The following is an 8,728-nucleotide window of genomic DNA, read 5'->3' as shown; positions in this document are numbered from 1 at the left end:
GGTTTTGGATAATGATTGTGTTAACTTGTATACTTAGGATTGAATATTATATTTCATAGGTTAGAAAAGGAATTTTACCTCATTCTGTTCTGTTGATTTTATGTGTTATTTTTGGTTTAAGGCAGAACTCAATCTTTTGGGGTGCTGAGTGCGGAAGAGCAAAACTGGGTTTGTGGAGATAACCTTTCCCTGAACCAAATTACTGAATTTAAGTTTGTTCCTGAGAATCTATGTAAGGAGAGGTAGCGGGAGAGACTCCAGATTTCACAGCTATCTGTGAAATACTTTTCTTATGTTTTTCTTTGCCCAGATGGCCTTAGAGCCGCAGGAGGCCAGGACAAGCTCTCCGCTCTTTTTGTTAAACAAAAGAGCAAATGGCCTTTGATCTTTGCCATAAATTAGGGGGAGTTCTAAGTTTTTCTGAGTGTCCAAGATAGCTTCCAGTTGGTCAAGCAGAGGTACGCCTTATTTGAATATATTAAAGAGGAAAAACACACCTACATTATAAAAGTTCGTGCCCAGGAGTAATAATTCAGCTTTTTACCTTTTTGCACCAGCTCTCTCCAAAGACATGTCTTTGCCTTTCTTTTTCTATCTTTTTTGTCTCAGGTAATGAATGTATGTCTCTGTTGTTCTGCAGTTTTGTTGTTAATTCATACGTTGTTTCCTATTGGATTAAACTCTGTAATTCTGTGACGTCAACACGCATTGTTGTTTTCCTTGTGGCCACACGTGGCCGCCGAGAGGACGGCCAAGGAAGAGAGAGAGAGCCAGACTTTTTCCAAAATTAATTAATTCAGAGAATCTCTTCCTTAACAAACCACACAGTTTCACATTTTACCAGTTAAATAAAATTTATATATCTGATTACCTGTTCTCCTGTTTGTGTTCTGCATGTGGGTTAAATGACATAAACTCATCATGACAGTCACTTCACATCTGCAGAGTATGTGACAGCAAGCTAGCTGTCACATAGTAAATAAGTCAAGTGCAGCGATATATTGGATTTCATTTAGCATTTACATTTTTTGTTTAATTTTTTTAATGAAATGGGCGTGTTGTGGGCTACAGTTTATATGTGTAAAGAAGGCAGGAAAAAAAATACAATCCACAAATTGCTGTGTTAGGTTAGCTAATAGCAGCAGCAGCTATAATCTACAACAGCAATCGCAAAATAAACATTAGGTATAAAACCATGAAACTGCAACAGACTGAATATTCTGTTCTTTGTGCAAAATGTTTTTTGGTGTTTAATCCTGAAACATAAAGTGGTGTTGTCAGTTGCTATGGCAACGAGTCTGCGTGTGGCTTGGTTGATACAGAGAGCAAGAAAAAAGTGGTTTTGAGTTGTACTTCAGTGGTTTTTCCCTTTGCCTTATTCCCTTATTAGCGCTAAACTAATAATACATACATGTCTAAGAGTCATTGAGTTAATGGAACTAATCTAGACGGCAGCGCAGCGCGGCTATCGGTCGTNTGTTAATGATTTAAAAACTAAACTATTGATGGGTAAGTATTCAAAGTACAAGAAGGAAAATAGAGATCAAAAGGGAACTCTCACTGAGGCTCCTGTTGTGTTATCAGAGAGGAACAGGAGGCCATGAAATGAGCATCTCCAGGAGGGCAGTATCACTTGGATGAGCGTGGGAGAGAAGATAGCTTGGTTCACAGAAGATCAAAAGTCTTCCAAAACTAACATCTGGGAAACTGAATACAACATAGAATGTTAAAACCACTAACATTTAATTTCTAAGACATTTTTCTTAGTTACTAATAGCATGTTTTTTAATGAAAATTGTATTATCTAATTTAGAATTACTAATCTAGTAAATGATGAATGTATTTGAAAATTGTACTGTGACAATATCTGAATCAAATGGAAATTGTTTGAATGAAAATGTTTTGTTTAGTATTAGAAAATTGCTCAGGATTTATGCTAAATGGGGTTTTGGAAAAATGATTGTGTTAACTTGTATACTTAGGATTGAATATTATATTTCATAGGTTAGAAAAAGGAATTTTACCTCATTCTGTTCTGTTGATTTTATGTGTTATTTTTGGTTTAAGGCAGGACTCAATCTTTTGGGGTGCTGAGTGCATAAGAGCAAAACTGGGTTTGTGAAGATAAACTTTCCTTGAACCAAATTACTAAATTTAAGTTTGTTCCTGAGAATCTATGTAAGGAGAGATAGCGGGAGAGACTCAGGATTTCACAGCTATCTGTGAAATACTTTTCTTATGTCTTTCTTTGCCCAGATGGCCTTAGAACCACAGGAGGCCAGGACAAGCTCTCCGCTCTTTTTGTTAAACAAAGGAGCAAATGGCCTTTGATCTTTGCCATAAATTAAGGGGAAGTTCTAAGTTTTTCTGAGTGTCCAAGATAGCTTCCAGTTGGTCAAGCAGAGTACGCCTTATTTGAATATATTAAAGAGGAAAACACGCCTACATTATAAAAGTTCGTGCCCAGGAGTAATAATTCAGATAGCTGCCGCTTTTTGCCTTTTTGCACCAGCTCTCTCCAAAGACGCGTCTTTGTCTTTCTTTTTCTATCTTTTTTGTTTCAGGTAATGAATGTATGTCTCTGTTGTTCTGCAGTTTTGTTGTTAATTCATACATTGTTTCCTATTGGATTAAACTCTGTAATTCTGTGACGTCAACACGCATTGTTGTTTTCCTTGTGGCCACACGTGGCCGCCGAGAGGACCTGGGATCCAGAGGAAGAGAGAGAGCCAGACTTTTTCCAAAATTAATTAATTCAGAGAATCTCTTCCTTAACAAACCACACAGTTTCACATTTTACCAGTTAAATAACATTTATTTATCTGATTACCTGTTCTCCTGTTTGTGTTCTGCATGTGGGTTAAATAACATAAACTCATCATGACAGTCACTCCACATCTGGAGTATGTGACAGCAAGCTAGCCATACAGTAAATAAGTCAAGTGCAGTGATATATTGGATTTCATTTAGCATTTACATTTTTTGTTTAATTTTTTTAATGAAATGGGCGTGTTGTGGGCTACAAAAGGCAGAAAAAAAAACAATCCACAAACTGCTGTGTTAGGTTAGCTAATAGCAGCAGCAGCTATAATCTACAACAGCAATCGCAAAATAAACATTAGGTATAAAACCATGAAACTGCAACAGACTGAATATTCTGTTCTTTGTGCAAAATGTTTTTTGGTGTTTAATCCTGAAACATAAAGTGGTGTTGTCAGTTGCTATGGCAACGAGTCTGCGTGTGGCTTGGCTGATACAGAGAGCAAGAAAAAAGTGGTTTTGAGTTGTACTTCAGTGGTTTTTCCCTTTGCCTTATTCCCTTATTAGCGCTAAACTAATAATACATACATGTCCAAGAGTCATTGAGTTAATGGAACTAATCTAGACGGCAGCGCAGCGCGGCTATCGGTCGTGGCGCTCAAAGCACCATAAAAGTGGTCAGAACGAAGCTTGCAACTTGAGTCTTTGCAACTAGATTTCTTCCAGATCTTGATGATCAGACACTAATGAACTATCTTAAAGGAAAACTTGGACGCGAAGTTCCGAGTCGGCGTATTGTCACTGGGAAAAATACGCCGGCAGTATAGTTCTTTTAAAGTCAGTGTGGAGTGTGAGAACGTTGGTAACGAGCTGTGGCCAGAGGGCTCGGTTGTGCGCCGTTACTGTGAGCCACGGAACAACCCTACAACGTCTAAAGGCCCTGGGGTGACCACTTCCAGTGATGCCAAAGGGTTGGATGGAACGGCTGCCGTGAATTCTTCATAGACTAATTAATGCGTGTTATGTCTTAATTGCCGGAGACTGCGTGTCGGTAATACAGCTTTATCTCCACTTATACACTTATACAAAATGTGATATCCTTTGTTTACAAGTTTTTTTTTCACTTTTTTTAAAAATCTAAACAGGATTTGTGAAGTTTGAACTAATAGGGGCAGTCTTCCTATTCAATCTATTGTGGCTGTGTGGAGTCGTCTTGCTAATCGGAAGGTTGTAGGTTCGATTCCAGCTTCCTTGGGCAAGGCACTAAACCCCAAATTAACTACCGATCTGTGTATCGGTGTATAAATGGGTGAATGTGACTCTAGTGTAAAGCGCCAGTGGTCAAAATGTGTGACTTATACTATATAAGTTCAGACCGTTTATGTGCTCAGATGTGATATTTCTGGGAAGTTTTTATTAATGACTGTTTCTGTGGAGCTGGTGAATCTACTGTGGAAATTTATATGTTAGAGGACGAGGAGTAGCCATTCTATGGCACAAAAAGCTGGATCCAGTTCTAAATGTCACCAGAACTGGTGTTGACTAGTGCCCCCACAGTTAAATTTCAATGTATTGCAATAATACATTGAAATTTAATGTATTTCAATGTATTATTGAAATACATTGAAATACAATGTAGACTTTAATAATGAATTTGTCATTATTAAAGTCTACACACCATATGAGTGTCCCCAGAATGAAGACATTTATTTGAATGATCATATTTTATTGATGAACATTATTTTACCTCAGTGTATGTAGTAGGTGATATTAATGCAGATATATCTGATGAATATTCTTCATGTGCTAAACATATGCATCAGTTTTGTGATAACAGTTTCATATTGTCCTCCTGCTACCTGCTATTGGCAGGTAGCAGGAGGACAGGTTGGAATATATAAGTGAAGCTTGGCAAACAATGGCATGGCTTGTCCATTACATTAGCTCTGCTGATGCCTATGCTGTTGTAAAATCAATAGAAATCTTATATGAATATTCTATGTCAGATCACGTTCCATTTTTGCTGGATATTAAAAGTCTTCCAGAGTTTATATGGGGGGTAAATAGTGCCCCCACAGTTAAATTTCAATGGTCCAGACTCTCTAAAGATGACTGATCATATCATATCATGTCATATCATGATATGATATGATATATATGACATATCATATCATGTAATATCATATCATATCATGTAATATATCACATGAAAACTGATTTTCTTTTGAGTGAAATAAGTCTTCCTATTCAATCTATTATGTGCTCAGATGTTAATTCCAGTGATATTTCTCACTGTATGTATTTCATACTACTTTCAGACCTTCATACTGGCATTGTGGGTACTTTGTGTTTGTGAGTACAAGACCATACCTTTCACCCAAAAAGGCTAATAACATGAGGCCAGGTTGGAATAAACGTGTGTCAGGATACCATGCAGAAGCTAAACAGGCATATATGATGTGGGTACAAGCAGGTAGACCAGTGTTTCTCAACCTTTTTTGTGCCAGCGCCCCCCTAGCCCTTATCCAGGTCCCTCACCGCCCCCCACCAAAGTAGGCTACTTTGCACCAACTATTATTTTATTATTAATATTACTATCCCTATTGTAGATGTTTTGATTTTTATGCTTGTTTCTGTATTTATCACCAAAATAATTTCCCAGAGAACAAAAAAGCCATGGCACTTCAACAATATTATTTTACCTTTTTCTGGAAATGGTGTCTGGTATGGTTCTTACCATACAGTCCTCTGTATTAATTATTGCTCTAAAGGTCTTGCCATACCAGTTTATTCCTCTGTATTTACTTTAGTTTCTTAATTAGGAATAAGGTGGATATGTGAATATGATTATGAATTTTGTACCAGCTTACTTGCTTACCATGTCACAAGTAAACAATTGCGAAATGGTATGACAATGAAAAAAAATATTCTTGAATCCTTTAATTACATATGACCAACAAAATATGGAGAGCCACACCCATAACATATGGTCCAACACCACACTCTTAAAGGGATCCAAACAAAAGTGGGCTAACCTTTGTTGGGCTAACCACAACAAAGTTTGCCTGCTTTGAGCACAAATAGGCTCAAAGCAGATCCCACACACATTCAGAACTACACAAGACAGACAATTGAACATGGAAACCAACCTCATCACCCAGCAGTGATGTCCAAGCAAGATTGGACATCACTGCTGAAAGCTGCCCTCAGAAGAAGAAGACCTTCTATAAGCTGAAGTTTGTCTCTCCTCATAGACTTTTCCAAATTGATGTACACATTTTCCTACTCACTTGAAGCTTTAACTAAACAGTTCTGCTTGNACGTGTGTCAGGATACCATGCAGAAGCTAAACAGGCATATATGATGTGGGTACAAGCAGGTAGACCAGTGTTTCTCAACCTTTTTTGTGCCAGCGTCCCCCTAGCCCTTATCCAGGTCCCTCACCACACCCCCACCAAAGTAGGCTACTTTGCACCAACTATTATTTCATTATTAATATTACTATCCCTATTGTAGATGTTTTGATTTTTATGCTTGTTTCTGTATTTATCATAAAAATACAGAAACAGAACAAAAAAGCCATGGGAATAGAAATTATTTTCACAGGTGTCTGTGAAAAATGCAATGAATGAACATTCAAGTTAAAATCGGTAGGTCTAACAGCAGCCAGAGCGGAAAAAATATTGTTATTTTGTGCCATTTTCTAGCACAAAATAAGGTAAATTTAAAAATTTACCTGGTCATTTTTAAATATTCCACAAAATGACCAGATAAAAGATGTACAGCAATGCCAGTTTAAACTTTGATCTATTTACAAAAAAAACTGAGCTCTGCAACATTAAAACATGGATAGAACTGTAACTACATTAATCATAACTCTTCTTCTCTTCAGTGTTTCTGTCAGTTTCTGGTGGTGCAGCTCTGTGCTGCCTTCAGGAGAATGGGACACCATGTGGGTGAAATTTTATGGATTATCATAAATATCAGTAAATAACATTGCATTTACTGTGCAAACCAGAGCTTTCAGTGGAAAAACTAAAGTTCATTTTAATGCCATAGAAATATGAGACAGAAACATGGATTATATCTTTATATAGACCTGTCTATTGATTATAGATTAATAGTTTTACTGGACAGAAATTACAAAAAACAAATCTGGTTCTTAATCAAATCCTACTGAGTCAAATTGAAAGTGTCATGGAGTCATCAGCCTCATGACATTAACACTGACATGGAAAATAATATTGAAGAAATAAATATATATCAAATCTAATTAAAACATAAATAAGTGATAAGTTCTTTACTGTTATGGTCTGTAAGATATATTTATTCTCAGTATTAGATGTGGTCTCAACAAACCCCTGGCACTTCAACAATATTATGTTACCTTTTTCTGGAAATGGTGTCTATTTATTCTTGCCATACCAGTTTATTCCTCTGTATTTACTTTAGTTTCTTAGTTTATTCTTGCATTTTGTTCTTCATTCATTTCCATTTAGTTTCCTTTGATTATTATCCTCTCTTGGTTTAATGCATCACTTTAGTTTCTTTCCTGTTAGATTTATTTTATCATTTATCATCAGTAATCTTCACTCATCACCTGCTGCGCCTCCTAATCATCATGTTTCACATCATGTATTGATTTTTCACTGTTCAGCGTCGGATTCTTTGTTTTTACGCCATAATTCTAGTTCGTTGCTCCGTTTTATGTCCCGCTTCTCCTGTTTCAGAGTTTTGCACGATGTGCGCGTCGTTTTTTTTTTTAACCCCCTAAGGTGCAGGGCGTATCGATGGGGAAAAGGCAGACTGACATAAACCTTTTAAAACAACGGAAACAATTTCGGTATTCTGAAGCTACTAGTAGCAGGAGCGGAGCTGCGCCAAGAAGCTACAAACACTGAAGAGAAGAAGAAGAGCTGCCATCGATACATTTGCAGCCAGGCATGATTTAATGTTACTAAATACAGTTTTAACAAGTTGCACAACAATACCAGTTGCTGGTATTGTTGTGCATATAAGGTGTAAAGTTTACCTTCGACCAAACGCCCCCCAAAAGAATCCCAGCGCCCCCTCTGAACGCCCCCTGGGGGGCGGTACCGCCCACGTTGAGAAACGCTAGTAGTAGATTTCCAGCGGCTTCAAGTTTAGTCTTTGTATTTATGCAGTTGCAAAAAAGAAATAATGTATCGGAAATAATTGGGGACATTAAGCAATGCTGAAAAACTGTTTCCAGCGACTTCTCTCATTTCTGGGTGGCAGAGGGACATCTCTAGAACAAAACCAGCAACTGTCAACCACATCTGATGTTTAATTCCTAAATAAAAGACCATGTTTTTATTTCTTTTCCCCCTAAGTTGCTGTGCCTATTGCTTAAAAACTAGTTGTTTAAATATCGTTTCACTGGCAATGTTTTCTCGTAACATATTATTACCCAGTAATATTTTTACATTTCCTGTCTACTTAACATCTTTTAATACAAAAACACTGTGAACCGCCTCGGTACCCCAACCACCGGGCTTAGCAAGTTTTCTGGGGGAAACGCTGAAACTCATAATTACAATCCTCTGTACTGAGCAGCTCTCTTATAGCAGATGACACAAACTTATTTGTCTTTAATGTAGCCAAAAATCAAACATGCATGGCTACATTACAAAAATAAGAGGGTTAATTTAATAGTTATTTCTGTAAAGTTTGATTTTTGGCTACATTAAAGACAAATAAGTTCAAATGTTATACTATTATAACCAAAAAGAGAGATGTAACTTCTATCATGAATACAGATTAGCATCTATAAGTTGCAGTATTTCACTGCAAATTACAGTGAAAAACTGCTACTTTCGGTGGGCGCCAGACTTAAGACCCATAATCGTTTCCCCAGTAAGCCTCCCAGGAATAAGGTGGACATGTGAATATGATTATGATTATATTATATATTATGACTATATTATATAATGCGATGGGCGTTATA

This window comes from Poecilia formosa, unplaced genomic scaffold (genome assembly GCF_000485575.1).
Source record: "Poecilia formosa unplaced genomic scaffold, Poecilia_formosa-5.1.2 Scaffold630, whole genome shotgun sequence".
NCBI lineage: Eukaryota > Metazoa > Chordata > Actinopteri > Cyprinodontiformes > Poeciliidae > Poecilia > Poecilia formosa.
The sequence above is the reverse complement of the archived record's forward strand: the minus strand, read 5'-3'. Positions refer to the sequence as shown.